The sequence below is a fragment of the Vombatus ursinus genome, unplaced genomic scaffold, assembly GCF_900497805.2.
Source record: "Vombatus ursinus unplaced genomic scaffold, bare-nosed wombat genome assembly UNPS02005236.1, whole genome shotgun sequence".
Classification (NCBI taxonomy): Eukaryota; Metazoa; Chordata; class Mammalia; order Diprotodontia; family Vombatidae; genus Vombatus; species Vombatus ursinus.
In genome coordinates, this window is record NW_020945014.1 from 2,071,395 (window position 1) to 2,092,729 (window position 21,335).

Here is a 21,335-nt window from a genome sequence, read left to right on the forward strand (position 1 = left end):
AATTCCTTGTTGCTCAAACAAGCCTTTAATCTTCTACCCCCATCCCTCACAAACATATCATCCTTTTTTCATATCATCAATCAGGTGAGCACTGAGATAAATTCAAAACAATCCAATCAGTTTAACAAAGACACATGATCTTAATGGATGACCATAATACTTTAATATGTTCTTGGACAGGAAGAAGTCAATTTTTGACCACAATGCAAAAATTATCCCTAAAATAAAATCGATTTTGATTTAAAGAGGCTGCCACATTCCCACAAGGTTTTGGGATAAGTGAGGCTCTGTTTGTCCCTCAAGGGCATGTATGGGGATATCTCAGAGGTAGGAGATTTTCAAGAACCTTTTGAGAAGCTAGGGAGGAGAGGAATGATGTTAGAGAAGGAAGCTGCTGTTGAACTGAGGGACTCCTCCCTGCCTCCACCCGAGCTGCTCGGTGTCCTGTCAGGATCCATAGACGATCAAGGCTTCTATGCCCCTCTTTATTGATGCTAGACCTCAGGCATCAATGTAACAAACATTGCTGTAGCTTCATTGGGGTGGATGCTGGCAGGGCTCTGGATTTGACCCAATCGTGTACTACCAATCTTAGACATAACTTGCTCCCTCTGGCTGCAGATTCCCAGAGAATCAGTATGTCTACAGGCAGCAGCAGCAGCAGCAGCTTCCAGGCACTAGGGTTGCAATGTTCCCACGGCAAGCTTTTACCACCATAGGGCCAAGCTGACTATAAGCTGTCATCCCTAGGGGCTGCAATGTGATCTGTTTGGGGAAATAGCAGATGCAAGTGTTTGCTATTAATGCATTTCCCTTATCTTTTATCCTGCAGTTCTATTTTAAGTAAATCATATTTTTCTACTACAATAATGTGATATCATATGATTAAAATAGTGGTTGGTCATGGGACAGAAACTGAGAGGAATGAGGGCTTGGAACATTTATTTGAGTAGACAGGAATGCAAATCCAGTTTAGATAGCCAGGAAAAAACAGAAGGAATTGGCTAAATTTACAATTTTAGGGATCAAGGAAAACTGAGGTGTGGATGTTTTCCGGGCTGGGGGCCCTTCCCAGCACCATTAAGGCAACCGTATATTTCATCTAGACACAAGACCTAGAGTTGTTTGTTGAGAGGGAGACAGGTTGTTGATGGAAGGCCAGGGGGAAAGGGGTGGGGGGATTGTGGGTAGCAAGTTCTTTGCTTTCTCTGAGTTGCTTCTGTCTGCTTTCTGTTGTCTGTGATGTTTTCACTTTCTGTTACATCTATCTCATCCCTGCCTCCGGCAAGATGCAGGAGAGATACCAGCTGGTTATGAGCTAGGAATGACCACATTAATGTTTGATTTGCATGGGGATGTACTGTAATTGTGTTAATTAAAGTTTAACTGGAGTTATTAGCAGCCAGTGGGGTAGAAGGGAACATATTCAGCTGGCAGGCAGGGGAAGGTGGTGTGAGATACAGGGGAGTGGAGTGGAGGAGGGCCTTGGGATTGGGGTCCATCAATCCCATTAAGTCTCAAGACGGAGAATATGTTTGTAATTCAGCAGACAAGGGAGGATCTGAGGAAAATAACTCAGATGGGGCACATTTCCTATTTCTGAAAAATTGCATTGATTGTTCTTTGAGACATGGCTGAAAGCCCATGTCTTCTAAAAAGCATTCTATCTAACTGCAGACTCTGGGTGTGGGGGCATGAAAACAGCATTGGATTTAGAGAGGACCTGGGTTCTAATTCTGCCTTCCTGTGACTTTGGGCAAGTCATTTAATCTGCCTAAGCCTCTGTTTCCTTATCTGTAAAGTGAGAGGATTGGATTAGAAAGCCTCATGGGCCCGTTACATTTCCAGATCTAGGATCTCTATGACCTAGAAGAGAACCTTGGAAATATCATTGCTCTAATGCTTCATGAGCTTTGGCAGGTCTAACCAAACTGAGAAGGTTTCAAGCAAGGTTTGGGCAATGTGTCTTTCACCTGAGAACCAACCTACCTAAACCAAAAAGATGTTGGTCAGTGGGAAAGGAAACTTTTGACCCCAATAACTCAAGAAGCTCATTTGCTAAGGTATGGAAGGGGTGTGATTTATGTTGTAATAGAGAGTGTCCTAAAAATGAAATCGTAAATCTTTTGAAGCATGGTTAAGATTGCAGTGGAAAATAAATAAGTTGCATCATTTCTTTAGGTCTCTGTTTACTTACCTATAAAATGGAGATGATGTTATCATTTTTTTTTACTTCAAACAGTTTTGAAGAAAACATTTTTTACCCTTAAAGGTGATATTGAAGTACAAGTATATTCTCTTGTGTATCCTTCTCCCATACAAGGGCACCAGACACAGACTACTCCTTTACAATAATTTTCTTCAGTACTTATGTACTACATTGTATTTTAAAATTTTGTTGTTATCCCAAAAATAATTTCTACCCACCATACTAAATCCTGGTCTTTTGAATACTGTGTCATATAAGGATAGGTTGAGGTTGCAGAGATGCAAATGTTTTTAGTTTGATATAAGGAAAGTTTCCTAATGATCAGCAGTGTCCAAGAGTAGAATAGGCTGCCTTAGTAATTACAGTTTCCTGTCACTGGGTGTCTTTGAGCATATGGAGTCATAGCAGATAAAGAAAGATCTGAGTTCAAATACTGCTTCAGAAACTTTCCAGCTGTGTGACAGATCGGCTACTTATCTTCTGCCTGCCTCAGTTTTCTCAATCTTAAAATGGGAACAATAATAGCACCTACTTCCCAGGGTTGTGGTGAGGGTCAAATGAGATCATATTTGTAACGTGCTCTATCAACTTTAAAGTGTCATATAAAAGCTAGCTCTTCTTATATGACCTTTGGTCTCTCGCTTTCTTTTTTTTTTTTACTTCTATGATTCTGTGAAGCTGGAAGATTGCCCCCTCCTTTCCAATCAGGTCCAATGTAGTGGAAATTACTATTGATCTTGAAATCCCCTCCCAACTCAGGATTTTGTGCAGTTAGGCACATTCCCAGGCTGAGTAATCTACAAGTGATAATAATGCCTCTTGATAGCCATTCTGATTGTTAGCAATATTAGCAACATCATCACCATCCACTGTGGTGCAGTTGAAAGAACACTGGACTGGTATCTAGGGAATTTGGGTCTAAAGCCTGGCTCTGACTCACTAGCTCTGTAACCCTCCAGAAATCATTTGGCTTCCCTGGAGCTCAGTTTCCTCTTCTGTTAAAAAAAGAGATTAATTTTTCTCTTCCAACATCAATATTATGAGGCAAGTATTCTATACACCTTAAGGAACAATATTGTTAGAAGTTATCCTCACAACCAGATGCAGCTTTTGAGGACAAAGACCTCAATGTCTGTAGTTTCCTGGGTGATGCTTCCCTACAGAAAGCACATATTTAGTGCCAGAGAAAAATGCTGCTCATAGCCATAATGTTTATTGTGTTCTTATACATCAGATAGTTTTTGTTACTGTCTGTGGTACTATGTACTGGTTCAACAAACTACCTTTCTCAATTAATGTTTGTTGTGTGACAACATCCTTAAAAGGATGAAAAATTAAGGACATAGGAACTAGTTTATTAGTAGGGCACTGGACCTTCTATGGATAAGCATCATTTGGAAAGTAAAAAATGGAAGCCACCATCCAGATGTTTCCAAATTCTGGATTTGGGGTACCTTATAGAAATAGACATTGTCTGCAAAGACTTAATATTCAAAGGATGATATCCTCACATTCTCCATTGTCTCTAATGTCAGAAAGGAAGAAAACAGATTTAGACATGAATATTACTGGCTTAGGTTTATTATAAGAACTTGTGAAGTTGAGTTGAATAGAATAATTTAAGCCATATAAAGTAGCTTCTTCAAACCCCACTTAGAGGTAGGTGGTGAATATTTTCATCATTTCCATTTTGTAAATGGTAAAGCTTAAGATCAGAGAGGTAGAATGATTTGTCAAACAGCTAGTAAAAGTCAAGGCTGCAATTGAGCCAACTTTTTCTAGCGCCCAGGCTTGTGCTCTTTCTTTTAGATCCCTTGAGAAATAAAGGGAATAAAAGAAAGGAGGGCTAGTTCGTAGGAATGTTTTAGAGATAGAAAGGACCTTTATCAATATTATTTTTTTAGGTGAGGAAAATGAGCTTTTGGGAAGTGAAATGACTTGCCTCAGGTTAAATAACTAAGTGGCAGATCTAGAATTTGGACCAAGGCTTGCTTCATCAAGTACAGTTTTGTAGTGAATTGGACCAGCAAAGGATTTAGCAGAATTTGCATAGTATCTTTCACATGTTTAATAATGATGATGATGATGATGATTTAATCTAGTGAATGGATGTACACATGTAGTGGGAACACACTGTAAATTTGCTACCTTCATCTCCTAATGAGTTTATATGAGTCAGGCGGTTAGAAATTATTAAGCATCTGCTATGTTCTAGGAACTGTGCTGTAGTTAGATGGATCAGTGGATAGAGTATGGGCCTGGAGTCAGGAAGATCTGAATTCAAATCTGGCCTCGGATACTCACTAGTTATGTGACCTCGGGCAAGTAATTTAACCTCTTTTTGCTTTAATCCGCTGGACAAGGAGATAACAAACCACTCCAATATCTTTGCTGCCAAGAAAACCCCCTATGGGGTCACAAAGAGTTGGACACTGCTGAACAACAACATGCGTCATGAACTGTGCTGTATGCTGGTAACACAAAGAAAGACAAAACAGAACAAAAACGACAGCAAGAAAATAAAGATAAAATAGTCCCTGCCCCCAAAGAGCTTATAGCCTAATGGAGACAACATGTAAGTAACTATGTACAATTGATACAGATGTAGATATGGATAAATATTACATATTACATGTTTTATATAATATATAATTATTTATCTCTAATCTCTACTGCTATCTCTATCTCATTTGTCTATATATACATATACATAAAGAAGATAAATGTGGAATATTCTTAGAGGTAAGGAATTAATATTCAGGAGTGGTAGGAAAGGCTCCTTACAGAAGGTGGAATTTTAGCTAACACTTGGAGGAAGTGAGGGAAGCCATGAGTTGGAGATGAGGAAGGAGAGAATTCTAGGCATGGGAGAGAGCTAGTGAAAGTAGTTGGGGTTGGGAGATGGAATGTCAGGTATGAGGATCAGAAATGAAGCCAGTGGCACTGAATTAAAGAGAATATGGAAGGGAGTTAGATATAAAAAGTCTAGAAATATAAAAAAAAGGACCAAATTATGAAGGTCTTAAAAGTCAGAGGATTTTATATTTGATCCTAATGCTAGGAATTTATTGAAACTGGAGTTTATTGAATAGGAAGAGGTGATATGATGAGCACTCAGGGCAATCTTAAAGGAGAAAAGAAGTCTAAAAAGAACTATTCAACAAAGGTTCATAGAAGAGAGAAGAGGCTGCCACCAGATTCCCTTTTCAGTGATGGTTTATAGGTTCATCTAGTATATTGGTGAGAGTCAATAACTAAGGTAAACTTTTTGTCTATAGACATCATTTATGTATAATATGTCCATTACTACAGAAATTTGTTATTGTTTATGAATATTTAGTAACTATAGTTTCTGCAAAAAGTCAGCAACATTTTTATTTTTATTTCTAAAATAAACCATTGTAGAGATATGGTTAAATCTAAGAGCATTATTGATTCCTCTCCCCTACTAAAGTAATCTCAGAGCTTCTTTTTTATCAGCTCACTGAAGTCACTTGCTTGTCCTTTAGGTGCTATCTTGTCACTGACTAGACAGTAACCACTCATGGACACCTTATATTTGAGTAATTGTTACCAATGTGTTCTATGGTGACCCTAACATTCATTTACAGCAGGTTGGATAAGAATATGACAAATTATGAAATGTCAATGATGAGCTCTGCCAATATTACTGACCAATTAAGTCCTTCTGATTAGGTCAACAGGATGGATGCCAGTACATCAGGACAAAGAAAAGAATCGAGTACATAACCCTCCTATATTTTACCAGATGGTGTCTATTGTGGAGTCTTGACTTCACAAAAATGTAGCCCATTCAAACTATAACTTCAAAGAGCATATAACTACATATATATGTATATATATATATGAACTATATATATATAATTATAACTATAACTTTTTATGCATGCATACATATATGCATATATACACACGTACACAAAGACATATATATATATACACATACATATATATATGTACCCAGCTATTGTCACTACTCTAATTTTCATTCTACTCCCTGTCCCAATAATAACACAAGAAATAACAAAGAAACATTTGAGACAGTCCTAGCCAAGAAAAAAAATCATAAGTGGCTAGTGTTGGGGAGTCCATATTCACCATGCCCTACACCGTTTTCAGAGAGTAAGAAAAGACCATCATCCAAACTTCCCTTCAGCAAATTGTTAGGGTACCTTGTAAGTAGAGATTTCTCTCCCCCTGTGACAAAACGTATTTTAGGTGCTTATCACCATTCATGTACTCTGCAGCTACTTCCTTCTATGTAAGAAGCCTCCTTTTATTTCTCCTATAACTAGCCCATTTTATCTCAATGGAGAGTTTAATCATCCATCAGGATCTAAGAAACAAAGTCAACTCTCATATACAGGGAATTTATCTAGATGGAATGTGATGCTAAGATGAAAAATATGGCAATATTATGTGCCAATCTTGATAAGACCCCTTGGGTCCTTTTTGTCCTGATGAGAGTTATGATAGAATATATGTAATGTATAAGAACTGCTCAGGTCTTTCAAGGCCATAGGCACATTTGAGTACCTCCTTTACATTGGGGGATTACTCTATTTTAGACTCAGGATGGCAAAGGACATCAGGACCCTTTACAAAAGCACCAATTTAGAGAAAGCAGACCCCAGGCATCTTTATATATACACATCATGAGTAATCTAGATGGGTAAGCTCTAAGGGAGGTGACCAAATTTTTTTCTTTCATCATGGTTCCCCTTATCATCTCATCAGTCAGTCTTGCAATTTCATTATCTATCTATCAATCTATCTATCTCTAGCTCCCATCCTCTCTTTAAGGGAAGGGGCATAGTTTGCTCAAATTGCTCCAGCAGGGATTAATGACCAAGATTTGGATAATAAATTTATGGACCCACTCATTATACCCTTCATTACTTTATAGACATTTATCAAATATTCTCTCATACTTCTTTATGGATTGAAGAAGTCTCCTTTGTTTTAGTAGATCATTTGCATAACCTTACCGTGTCTACCATGTGTGTGTGAACCACCATCATGTATGCTCTATTTCACAGAATTGATGTTCTCTTTTTGAATTTGCCAGTTGCACAAAGAACTCTAGAGTCCTGATTCCTTCCTCTTCCATTGGCCCTAATGTTCTCTCCCCTTACCTCTCATATCCCTCTACTGAGTCTGGGTGTCATTATTCATCACTTTGGTTGAGATCTTTTATTTGCCTGGGATACTGGGAGTAGGTCAATTTGGTGCAGCATAGATGTAGGATGATGGAATCTCAGTTGCTATATTTACTCTTTGCCATTGTGCACCAAAGAGATACATACACAGATTTGACAATCCAATATCATTCCTGTGGACAGCTCCCTTCTCATTCTCAGATAAGCTGTCGATTGTACTGCATTTCGAGTCACTTGCTATCTGGCTTTATTTTGCTGTAATAGTGGGGAAAATGCAGTTGGTAACAACCCATGACAGCTGCTATATTGATATCCCCAGTCTTGGGAAGAGAGAGAGAGAGATGGAGAAAATAAACACTTGATAAAAGTATGATTGAAGATTAATAGTTGTCTGGTGCTGATTCATGATGAAACAGCCTGTAAAGAGATTACTTGTCTATAGTGCTGAATTGTTGCCTGCATCTGGACAGAAGGGAGTCATGGTAGAGAAGGGGAACTCACTTTAGAGACTGGTTCTACTTTCCAGGCTTCACTGCTGGAAAGATGCTAGTGGAAGGCTCAGCTGTGAGAGAGGGTCAGAGAGCAGGTGGCTAGCTAAATTTACCAAAAAGTAGAGGGAGCAGAATTTTCTGAACAGAAAACATTTCTGCCTGGAGACCTCTAATATGAAACCATGATACTGTTGATATTAGTACTAACCAATGAAGTTCAGATTCATAATGATTGCAGTACAAATTGTAGAGGTGACTGAGGGATGTCCTTGATTTTGACTTCTGTGCTGACATGGTGGTGCCATGAAGCATTTGATTAGGGCTGTGTTCCACCTGGCTGGAGTAAAAGGGTAGATTTCTCCCATATGACCAGTGCCATGGCTATGATGTTTAGGTGCTACTTCCACCTAATTTTTAGTTTTTGATTCTCACTTGTCCAAGAAATAGTTAAAACTCCTTTTCCTGGCATGCAATTCTTTCCACAATTGGGTGATATATTATCTTTCTAACCTTTTTTCATATTACTCCCCTCCAGGAACTTTATGCTTTAGGATAAAGTAAGCATCCCTTACAATGTATGTCTTGTTTTTGACTGCCTTTGCATTTACTCATACTATTCCTTATACCTGGAATGCCCTTATCCACTTCCAACAACCCTACATGTCGATTTCTTAGCAATCTTTTAAATCCTAACTCAAATATCACTTCTTCCAGTAAGCTTTCATTGATCCCCCCTCAGACTTCACACAGAATTTTGTTTGCACACTGCTTATGAACTTAGCTTGAATTATTTTAATTTTATAATGATTTTTATATGTGTCCCTCCTCTGAGGTCCACCTGCAAAGCCTTACCACAAAATGAATATGCGTCCAGGTTCTTGAAAACTGTACCAAATGGAAGAAAAAGTCTAGAAGTTCTCAACAAGCTTCAAAGTCTTTGGGTATGGACATGATAATAGTTGCTATATCTCTCAACCAAGGACCAGCTTAGCTAAGTGCAGGAAGACTCGTCACTAGAAATTTAGCTATCTAGGCTGGATTTTTACAGACACAACAACTCATGAAGACCATATATGGAACATAGAGAGGTTGTGCTCTATTTACAATATGCTTCCAAATTGTAACCTCCATTAGGTAAATGACTGTACCTTATCTAAACTAGGTGTCTTACCCAGTGCTTAGTATAATATAATCATGATTATAATAATAATAATAATAAAAACTGGCATTTATGTAGTGTTTTAAAGTTTACAAAGTGCTTTACAATTATATTATCTCAGTTTATTCTCATAACAATCCTAAGGATAAGTGCTATTACTATTCACATTTTACAGATTAAGAAACTGAGTCTGGCAGAGGTTAAGTGACTTGACCAGGACTGCACAACTAAGTGTCTAAAATAAAATTTGGACTCCAGGTCCATCCTCTCCAGCTTTTTCTACTATGACACTTAGGTACCTCTGTATTAAATAACTAGTGAATTGATGTTTATTGAATTGAATAATCCCTGCAGGATAGTTACATAGTTGTGCTTAGTCAAGATATGCCTGGGTGTGCTGGCAGACCCTGGGGCAAGCATTACCATTGACTCTTCCACTTCTTCTCAGGAGGGCCAATGCTAATACTTGCCAAGGTATGCTGACATACTCTGCTCATGTTTTAGGCATTCTTATGCATAACAAACAAATGTATACACATTATATACATACATATACACATACTACATATATGTATATATACACACATATACATGCACATGCACACACATAAATGCCATCATTGATACTCTTTTCATTCTTGGCAACTTCCTTGTTATTTATATGCTTCAGATAAATAAATAATTTCAGAAGATTACTACTCTTAGCACTTTGACCTTGAGAGAGAATTTTCAAGACCCTGTCAAGAGAGAACTTTCACTATGTCTTCTATGAGAAAAGTGGTCCATGGTGGGGTCATGCTGAATGTGCTGTTGAGATTTGGACTTCCTGGGATCTAATTTCTAGGTAAAAGTATTCATGGTGATCTGGGTAATCTGGAATCATTCCCAGAACAATAGGCTTAAATGATCATGCAGAAGATAACAGTGTTCTTAAACTCGATATTTACCTATCAATAGAAAATTCAACTGAGTATAAAAATCATCCATTATAAATTCTATCTCATAAAGGACTGGTTCTAAATTAGTTATTATAATGAGAACTTTTCTTCATTACCTAGCATCCCTTCTCTCTTCCTTTTTACCTGTTGAATTCCTCCTTATCTTTTTATGCTCAACTGAAACATCACATCTTCCAATAATCTTTCTCTTACACTCAAGCTGGTAGCAAGCTACTCCCTCAGAACTCATATAGCACTTCATTTTGTGCCTTTCTGATGTATCATTCTTATAAGAATGTATATTATAATTATCTATGTGTGTCCCATCATAGTACCCCTTCAATTGTAATGGTGATGACATGTTGAATGTAATGCTGCTAGATCACAAGCTATTTCAATTTCTATTAGGTAAGCATGAGCCCATGGTGGACTGTATGTATTTTGTCTGGGAAAGCCATCCTAGGTTGCAATGTAATGATTTTTTTTTTACTATAATGAATACATCTTGTACAACATACAGGGATTATAATCTGCATTGATGCATGGAGTGCCCATACTTACAAAACCATAGATTCTGAAGTTTTGTATAAGTATTTACTTCTTTTCTTCACTATCCTCTAAGATCTTCCATAAGGTCAGAGATCACATATTATTTAATATCTATCTCTTGCTCAGTGACTAGAAGGATACTTTACACACAGTAGGTGGTTAAAGATGTTGATTAAATAGATGAATACATCCCTTAGTAGTCAGCCACTTGCCAGCGCTCCCAAATGGTAGAATAGTAGCACAATCTTTGATTCTCCCTGCATTTGATTATATATCTGGAAGCTCAAGGACATGCATACAAAGGAAGAATTATAATGCCTTTGGGAAGCAACTTGCTAAAGTAGGAAGAACCTGATACTTAATCAAAAAACCTGAGTCTAAATCCAGGACCTGCTCTCTCTTTGATCATGGGTAATTTATTTGTGTTTTCCAAACTTCGGTTTCCTCTGTAAAATGGAGATAATAACATTTGTATTAACTGCCTAAAAGCATTGTTGTGGAGAAAGTGTTCTTTAAGCCTGAAAGTCATATAGAATTGGATACATAGGATGTAATATAACTCCCTCAGGGGCTACAAAAGTCTTGAACACTCCACCATTCATTTCATGGACAGAAAGATAATGATAATCTCTTTTAAATACAATCCCCACTCCTAAGGGTATATGAAGTCAGTGTCAGTTAATTCATTTATTAAAGGCTTTCCTTTATCGGGAATATGGGAAATAGATAGAAGTGTTGATGGGAGAGAAAGGGCCAGCATAATTTCAAAGATGGACAACAGTCCATGAAGATGACAGGAATATTATTAATACCAAATATAATATTACCTATTACCTGCCACTTTTCTTAATAATCCTAGTAATGTTATAATTCTAGTAATATCCTAGTATTCTTACTCTTAAAATATTTACTCTTGATTAAATGGGGGTTAGCCATACCCTAAGTCCCTTCTCTGAGATTTTACCTGGTAAAGGAATCTAGCTTGGGTCCTCTCTCAGCTCTTAATGTCTTTGTCCTGTTCATTGAGATTTATGGCAAGTTAGGTCATTAAGGGTAAATTAACCAGAATAAGTGGGTGTTCTTTCCCAGATTGCCAAGGGTGAAGGGGGTCTCATGACCAGGTCTTGCTACTTCATACTACCTCCTCCCCATTTTCTCCTAAAAGTATAAAACCTTTCTTGCTAGTCTCCTGCTGGGACATCCACCAGAGTAGTGATTTTGCTACCTTATTATCTCAATTAAAGATGCTATATTCTTTCACTCAGGAGTTTATTTTAGGACATGACAGAGAGTAACCTGTTAGGGGTGAGGGTATAGTATAGAAGGAAGCATATAGTAGATGGAAGAGAAACCAGACACCAGGCACAAAACTAGAGGGCACAGACAGGACAATGATCTCCAGTCTATAACATAGTACCTGGTACATAGTAGGCATTTAATAAATGTTTATTAGATTGAATTCAATTAATTGGGGCAGTTTTGACTATTAAGGACCAACCCTACACATTGGGATGAAGGTTCATCAGATTTACACAATTATCACATTATTAAGAAGTTACATTTGTACATTGCTTTATAATATGCAAAATGATTTATTGGACTGCTGAGTTTTATGTGCTTACTTTACAAATAAAAAAAAACTTAGGTAGAGAAAAGCAAAGTGATTTTCACAGTGTTACACAGGTAATTAGTACCATATAATCGCAGAATGCAATATTGTCTAGCCTGTATCTAGGTAACTATTACAGCAAATTTAACACGTTATTTTTTTTTGCATGAAGACATCCAGTGAAGAGGAACTCACTTTCTTTCCAGGCAGACCATTCCACTTTTGCATAGCTTAAGTTATCATTGGTCAGGCTTTCTTTTTCTAGAGAGGGAGATAAGCTGTGCCTTTCATGAGCAAAGGACATCTCTTCATCAAAGACTGGACCAAAGAAGGAAAAAATGGTGGAAAGGGTGATAAAGAGAACCCTTAAGATGTAAAACAAGAAAGTACCAAGTGGTAGAATAGTAGCACAATCTTTGACTCTCCCTGCATGTGATTATACATCTGGAAGCTAGGAGTTGAAGACGTGTAGCCTCTATTTTCTTTTTTCTTTTTTCTTTTTTTTTTTTAGTGAGGCAATCAGGGTTAAGTGATTTGCCCAAGGTCACACAGCTAATATGTGTCAAGTGTTTGGTCTGAGGCCGGATTTGAACTCAGGTCCTCCTGACTTCAGGGCCAGTGCTCTATCCACTGTGCCACCTAGCTGCCCCAGCCTCTATTTTCTTAAGAAAGTTGCAGTTTAAAAAAAAAGATAAGAAAGTTGCAGTTTTCTAAGTTTTCATTTCTAAGAGAGGCATTACAGGCACTTAAATGCATGTCAATCATTGATTAGTTAAGAGGATGTCTCAAGTTAAAAAAGAAGATTTAGAGCATCTGCCATATAGCGTACAATAGTCAATGAGGAAAGAGTTGGTGAGTAGCCATCAGAGCCCACTTGAGGTTGAAATACAAAAATGCTTTGAAAGTCCTATAGGGACAGATAGAAAACAATTTGGTGATAATTCAGGCTTGTATGGCAAGTCCTAAGTAACTATAGGACAACGGGGCAAGGTATTTAAAGGTAGAAGTTAACAATAAGATTAAGACTGAGAAGGGAAGAGAGTGAGGTTAAAATCTTCCTTATATTTTATAACTACTCCACGTGAGAGTGGAAAAAAGCATGAAACCAAGCAAATGGGATCCACTACAAATTTATGTTACATAACTTTAACTAGGCCCTCACTGCTGTAAGGCAAGACTTGTATATTTCCCAAATTAACTCACTATCCCATTATCTGCAGCATATCTTCTCAACCTTTTCATCCCATGTCAAATGTCTCATGATTCCACCTAATTCCCCCAACTGAGAACATTGAATAAAACTTATCCTGCCAATTTTTTGCTCAAAAATCTTCAGTAGTTCCCTACTACCACCCAAATAAGTTAAACATTCCTCCGCCTGGAATTTGATTCAAGTCAATTAGCATTGATTAAGCATTGGATATGTAAAAAAATTGAGGTCAGTTACTGAGAGTTCCCTCTTCTCCCCCTCTGCCTCATCTCACATTACTAAGCCACCTACTCCTTTAACCCTGTTTCACATAATGAGGTGACCCTTCTCCTTGCCCCTTTACTTGTGAAAGTGATCCTATTTCATCCTGTCCTCTGCAGCAGATTACTCCATCTATCTTATCTTTTTTCACTTTCTCACTTATCCTTAATTTCTCCCTATCAACTGGATGCTTCTGTACTATCTACAGATATGCCTGTGTGTCTTTCATCCTCAGAAAATGATCACTATCCATCCCTGCCAACTATTGTCTTGTATCTCTTCTGCCCACTGTAGCTAAACTTCTTGAGAAGGTCATTTCCAATGGTTCCCTCCATTTTTTCTCTTACTCTCTTCTTAACTCTCTACAGTCTGTTGGTGTTACCAGCTTGGTGGGGGGGGGGGGTTTCAATGTGAAACAGAATCAGTAGTGCAGATAAGACAGGAATCAAGTCTCTTCCTTTTATACCAATGCATTTGTCCACTGTATCAAGCTGCCCTATATGCCAGGCTGCTAAGTCAGAGAGTTGTCATGTCATCTTACATTTAGTGGAGAAACAGTCCTCCTTACTCATGTAATTAGCACATTATGACAGTGGATTCCATGCAGATCACAATTGTTCTAATTCTAGCCACTTATCCATGTGTGTCCCCCTGTATTGCATGTACAAAAACTACAAAGAAACTTGGGGATCAGCACTTTGCACAAGAAGCCCTTTCCAAGGGTGTGGATTTGCATATCTATTCCCCACAAGTTCAAAGGGGATGATCGGTTTCTTGGATCATCCTTCCTTGTACATGTTCATACCGCCTGTCTGACCAATCCTTCATTGGCTGCAAAACACATTTGTTATATGGTGTCATGGTACATTTTTCCTGCCCATTTTATTTTGTATTCAATAAGTTTCTATCTTGTAGGTGGCTTCTACCTCATTCACTTTCTCCCATAACCATTCCTTGCTGTCTATATCCATTGCAACTATTTTAGTTGGGGCTCTCATTACTATTTTCCTGGACTATTATAAAAATATCCCTTCATTGTTATTTATATCCCCTCTTTGGCCCAAATTATATTTTATGTTGCTGCCAGAATAAGCATGCTTTTGCTTAAGTCTGGTCCAGCCACTTTTCTGCTCAAAAATTTTCAGTAGTTTCCTATTACTACCAAAATAAGTTAAAAATTCCTCTGCCTGGCATTTAATTAAAGTCAATAAGCATTTATTAGGCATTTTCTATATGGCAAAACCATGCTAAATGCTGGGAAGCCAAATAATGAAGTACATTCCCTGTCTTGAAGGAGTTCACATTCTAATGGGGAGACAACATATAAACAACCATGTACTTGTATTTGTGTGTGTGTGTGTGTGTGTGTGTGTGTGTGTGAGAGAGAGAGAGAGAGAGAGAGAGAGAGAGAAAGATGATAATGATGATGATGATGATGATAACGAAGATGAGGAATTGGAGATAATTTCAGAGAGAAGTCACAAAGATTAAGAATGATTTGGTAAGGAATCTTATAGAAGGTTGAACATTTTTTGAGACTTAAAGGAAGCCAGGAGATCAAGGTGAGAAAGGAAAGGATTCCAGGAATTGGGGATAGCCAGAGAAAATGCTTGGAATTGGGAAATGAAGTGTCCTGTGTGAGGAACAAGCAAGGAGACTAGTGTTACTACATGGAACAGTATATGGACTAGAGTAAGATATAAGATTACTGGAAAGGTAGAAAGGGGGCAGATAGTGATAGATTTTAAAAAAAGACAAATACAGGATTTTATATCTAATACTAGAGGTAATACTGAACAACTGGAGTTCATTGAATGGGGAGGAGGGTGACATGATTAGACCTGAGTTATTTTTAAGAGCAGTTCGACAGCTGAGTGGAAGATGGACTACAGTGGGGAGTTACTTGAAGCAGAGATACTAAGCAGTATGCCATTGTAATAGCCTCTATTTTAGTACCTTCCCCCCACCATTGCTTATTTCCAATTTATCCTTTATATAGCATTTTAATGCGTTGTTATTTGCATGTTGTCTTACCCATTAGATTGTAAACTCCTCAAGTGCAGGAACTGTCTTATTTTTCTTGCTCTCTCCAGGGCTTAGCACAGTGCCTGGCACTTAGTAAATACTTAACAAATATTTATTGACTCACTGAGAAAGTGAGGATAAGACACATAAGACATTTTTCAAATTTTGAAGCAAGTTACAAATGAATGTCAGCTACTATTATTAGAATGAATGTTTATCCTCTAAACATCTTTGGTTAAGGGAAAGTCAAGGCAACTGATCATGTTAGAGCCATAACTAGTATTTTTTATTAACCCAGAGCCTTCTGAGAGTGAGCATTGGACTGTCTGATCTGAGGCAATTGGGACCCAGCCTTCTTGGGAAGGGAGGAGTCAATAGTAGAGGGGTAGAGCTGAGTTGGGAATGTGGGTGGGAGGGAAAACTTAGGGGCAGCTGTCCTGCCAGCCATCTAAGGACAGCAAGGGAACTGGGCCATGTGAAAGCAGTGCTTGTTATTGGGATCCCTACTCTTAATAGGTGCTAGCAATGGCTATATACTATGGAAATTTCTAGCCACATCATCCATTGTCTTGATGGTAGCTGAAGTTTGCTTACAGAACACTTTCTTAGCTCTGATTTAGGACTGTCCAGTGCAGTGTGCTAGATGTCAGTCTTAAGGTCTCTCCAGATGTGGAGCACACTTCTACCAGGTATTCCTCCAAATAGTTCCAAGTTTCCTTATTGAACTTTGTGCATTATTTAACCATGAACAAAGAGTCGTCTTTGAGAAAATGTAACCAGTAGCAGTAGGGTGACCAAACCATCCCTAAGGAGATTACTGCATCAATAATAAATAGGTCCTATGGCAATGTCCTCCTCCCCCAAGGAGGTGGTCCAAGAAGGGCTTCTTTCCCCTACACTGATACAGTTATCCAGCTTCCAGATTCTAATATCCTGATTTTAAAGATAAGAAAACTGGTTCAAGTTGGCGTGGGGCTGAGTTACTCACCCAGTGTCACCAAGATTGCAAATAGCGGAGTTAGGATTTTGGACCCAGGTTGTTTAATTCTAGTTCCAGTGCTTTTCCTTCCCTCACCCTCGCTGTACTATGATTCTTTTTATTTGATCTTTCTGACCCTTTTTTGAGCTAAGCAAAGTAAGGTCTCTCATTTGACAGTCTGGAAAATTGGCCCAGAGAGGTAAGGTGATTTGTTAAAGTTACCTAACTGATTAGTTATGTCTGTGTGACCCCTTAAAGTCATGTTCTGGGACCAAGGTCTCCCCACCTTCTGGCCCCAAATTTTCTCCAAATTGCAGTGTCTACATCTATCCTCTCACAAATGACTTCTGTAAGAACAGGGCAGGTCTCTGTACTACCCCTACATCATGCCTTGCACGTTCCCACCACTAGACCTTGGGAACTTTCTCCCTTCTTCCTTTCCTTTCCACCTATGCATATCCATTCTTCAAGGCAGAAGTCTAGTTCTGCTTCAAGAGCAACCACACACATTTAGCAATGACTAGAGGTAGATTTTGGTGCTCTGGGCCAGGAAAGATGCAAAGACTAAATAGGTCAGGCTCTCCCTTCTCTTGTATTTCATATATCTGATTAATTACTGTGTCTCATTGATTTCATCTCCATATCATCACTTGCATCTGTTCTCTCCTGTCCATTCTCTCTATAACTATCCTGGAAGAGGTCTGCACATGAAGTCATCCTATTGCAATAGCCTCTAAATAGATCTTTCTTCTACTTTCTCCCCCACCCCTGACATCATTCTTCCTCTTTAAGCTTATTTTTTTTATTATTCCTAAGAATGCACATTTTGCTTCACTCAAATTGGATGATTCCATTCCTTATATTCCCCATATAGGTTCCTACCACCTTGCTCAACAGGCAAAGAGTAGGAAAGGAGACATTATTGGCAGAGTTAACTTTGATCCATCCTCTAAAGCTGAACTCCAATGCCATCTCCTCCATGTATTTCTGACTTTCTTCAAAATTCCCCTCAATTGTTTCTTTCTTTTAATAGTCTTTTCCAGTTCCCTGAGTTTCTAATGTCTGCCCTTTCTGATTACCTTCTATCTGCCCTGTATATATCATCTATGTACCTAGGAATTTATATGTTGTTTCCTACATAAGAATAAATACTCCTTGAGGGCAGGAACTGTTTTTTGTTTTCCTTTATATTTCCAGCACATATTAATTGCTTAACAAATGCTTATTAACTAACTGATTCTCACTTTGGGTAACAACCTCTTCATCCCTGGACTTTATATTATACTTTGTGTAGATCTTCCTAAAGCACTTGTGATATATTATTCTGTGACATAATTTTTAACATGTGTCATATCTCCTTACTAAAACATGTGCTCTGTGAGGTTTAAGCCTTTCCATTTTCCCACTGTCCAGTACTGTGATCTGACCGCAGAATCACAGAGTCAATATTCAATACACATTGGGTTAGTTTGTTTCTGAAATAAGATTTGGTCTCTGTTCTCCTGGAGATCATAAATTGCCAGGGAAGCCTTCTAGAAAATGGTGATTTTTGTCCTATATGGTATCTATAACATTGTCAGCTTAGTGTCACTGTGGATGGAGCACTAGACCTGGAGTCATGAAGGCCTAAGTTCAGATCCAGCCTCAGATACTTACTAGCTGTGTGACTGTGCAAGTCAGTTAACTTCTATCTACCTTAGTTTCCTCATCTATAAAATGGAGACTTACCTCTCAGAGTTGTTGTGAGAATTAAATAAGATAATATTTGTAAAATTCTTTACAATCTGTATTAATACTGATTATACAAATATAAATACTAATATACTATATAAATATATATACACACTATATATAATATATACTCCTATCTATCTAAATTATACATCTAAATATATAGTATATAAATATAAACTTATGTATAAATACTAATAGTACTAATAACTATTGTTAATTGTTATTGTTCTGTTCACCGGCTGGTTATATGCCTTGGGAGTCAAGCCAGTATAGAGGAAAAAGCATTAAACTGAGTTTCAAAGGACATGAGATTCAAAAAACCTTGTTTCAAGTCTAGGTTCATTCACTCATTTGACTGTATGATATGGGGTGAGTCCCATCCCAAATCTCTGTAACTTCTCTGACCCTCAGTTTTCCCAAGTGTAGGAATGGGGATAAAAACATAGTCACTACTTAGATTATAGTAATGCTGTGGAGAAAGGTTTTGGAAACCTTAAGAATTGCCAATGTGTGATCTATCTAAAAAGTTACCTTTTCCTAGATAGACTCTTTTAATCACAACTGAATGATGAGCGCTTTGAAATCAGGAAGGATGTGCCATTCATTTTTTTTTAATCCTCTCTGTGTGCATAGCATTGTGTCTTACATACAGAGTGGGCTATGCTACTACATAAGATTCTGGTGATACGTATTTAAAAGAATGCCTAGTAGAGCACTCAGCATGGGACTATTGTACCACAAAGCTATTACTCTGGTAAATATAATTATAACAAAGACAATTATTATAATTACATACCTCAATACTTCCAAGTTTTGTTCATACTTCTGTTCTCTCTCTCAGGTGCACTGACTCGCTGAACTCCCAAGCACTCAACACAACTCCTCCTTCTGCCAACCAGACTCTTTAAACATATACTCCCTCCGGTGGAAACTCTGTCCATACTCCTCCATTTATCCTACACAGGAGAGAAGGGAAGGGACTAAACACTTACCCAGTTTCTACTATGCACCAGACACTTCAAATTATTATACTCATTTTACAGTAGAGGAAACAGAGGCAAAAAGAGGTTAAGTGGTCACATAGCTAGTGCTTGAAGATAGATTTAACTCCAAGTCCAGTACTCTATCCATTGAACCACCTTGTTGTTCTTAATATTTCATCATTGAAAAGGACTGATAACATCTCTGGTGATGTTTTGATTTGCTTGTGAATTGAATTTAAGTGAGGCAAAGTTGCACAAAGTTATCAGCCTCACTCTCTCTTTCAGAGTTATCCAAGTCCAGTATCAAGACAAAAGTCAGGATGACCAGTGATGGCCCACGATGTAGTGGATGACTTTGTTGTATTTTTTTTGTCTGACCAAGCTCTAAGTGCTCCACAAAAATCTGCTTTTGCCACTTTCACAGCCATTGGAACAAATTGTTCTCACCCACCCACTCCCCCAGGGCAAGGCTTCATATACTTGAGGTAGATATCCCTCTAACTCACCATTGGGTTTGAGACCTGTTGATTACCCTCAACCTGGATGGTTTTCTAGGGTGTGGCCACTGTGCATGCTACAGTTTCTTGAAGGCACAGGTGAGAATTGGGTGAAGGTAGACATCAAAGCTAGATGAGCAGACCTGAAAGGGGCTCAGCAAACCCTCACACTAGAAGTACTAGTCCTCCCTAAACATCCCATACACCCTATGCAGAACAATTTGCAACATTCCATGATCCTTACCATCTCTAAAGCTGCTTCTTGATGACTTTAAATGGTCTCAGGGAAAGATCCAGGGATCAATTGACAATTGGCAGCTCCATAGAGCCTTGGGTTCAAAGTCATTCTTCTTTTACTGGAATCTTCAACCTCAAGCATGAAGGATCTGTTAAAGTTTACATTCACTGGTGTAGCCTGAGAGAGCCCATGGTCACATCTATGCCACAGTGGGGTATTGGTGGAAAACGAAGGTGGAGGATTAGGATTATAGGTATAGACACAGTCTAATGCTCTCATTTTATAAATGAAGAAACTGAGACCCAGAGTAGTTAAGTGACTTACCTAAGGACAACCAGGCAGTTAAGCATGAGAGGTGAAATTCAAATCCAGGTCCTCTGACTCTGGAGCCACTGATCTTTCCACTGTACTATGTTTCTTCCTATTATAAATGCTATTATTATTATCTCCTCCAATAGAATGCTCTGATTCTTCCTTACAATAGAAGATGATCCTCTATTCTCTCATGCTATTCCAACAGAGTGCAAGTTTGGGTAGGGCATACCAACTGCATGTGTCATGCATGGACCAGGCTTATTCACTCATCAACAGCAGGTCAGCTACTAAGGGATGAGCTATTTTGGCTGTAGCTGATAATGAAGGCCATATCCTAAAGGTATAGAGGTTCGCAGTTTGCATCAGGGGTGGGAGAATCCATGTTGTCTGTGGTACTTGAAGGAAATTATCGTAGTTTATATTTAATCTATGCCTTCCAGCTACAGAGCACTTACACTTTTGATTTTCATAACCCCAGGAGGTAGGCAGGGTTAAATAAACAATATTTATTATCATTTCCATTTTATAGCTCACAAGATCAGGATTAGAGATTTAAAGTTGAAAAGGACTTTAGAGAGCATCTAGCCCAATCATTTAATTTTACTGATTCTCCGAGACTTTCCCAAGTGACTTTCCAGAAATCACACAGCTAGCAAGTGGAAGAGCAGTGAGTTGAAATTAAGTCTTACCACTACCATTCACCTCTCTGAAGCCAATGAAATTGGTATCTTAACCAGTTGTGGTGGATTGGGTGAACAAAAGGATTGTGGTAGAAGAGGAAGGTTAGAATGGGATGAAAGAGTTGGGAAATCTGAGCTAGAATGGATAAACTGTTCATTGCATAAAAGAGGAAACTGAGGCCCAGATAGGGGATGAGATTTTTCCCAGTTTACTCAGTGAGTTAGTAGCAAAAATGGAATCCAAAATCAGGATTTTTGATGTCTGGTCCAAGGTCTTC

At 38.2% G+C, this 21,335-nt stretch overlaps 1 pseudogene; it reads left to right on the forward strand.

The window, feature by feature from the left end:
* Window positions 1-306: 306 nt before the first annotated feature.
* Window positions 307-21,335, forward strand: part of LOC114030404 — a 62,678-nt pseudogene continuing 41,649 nt past the window's right edge.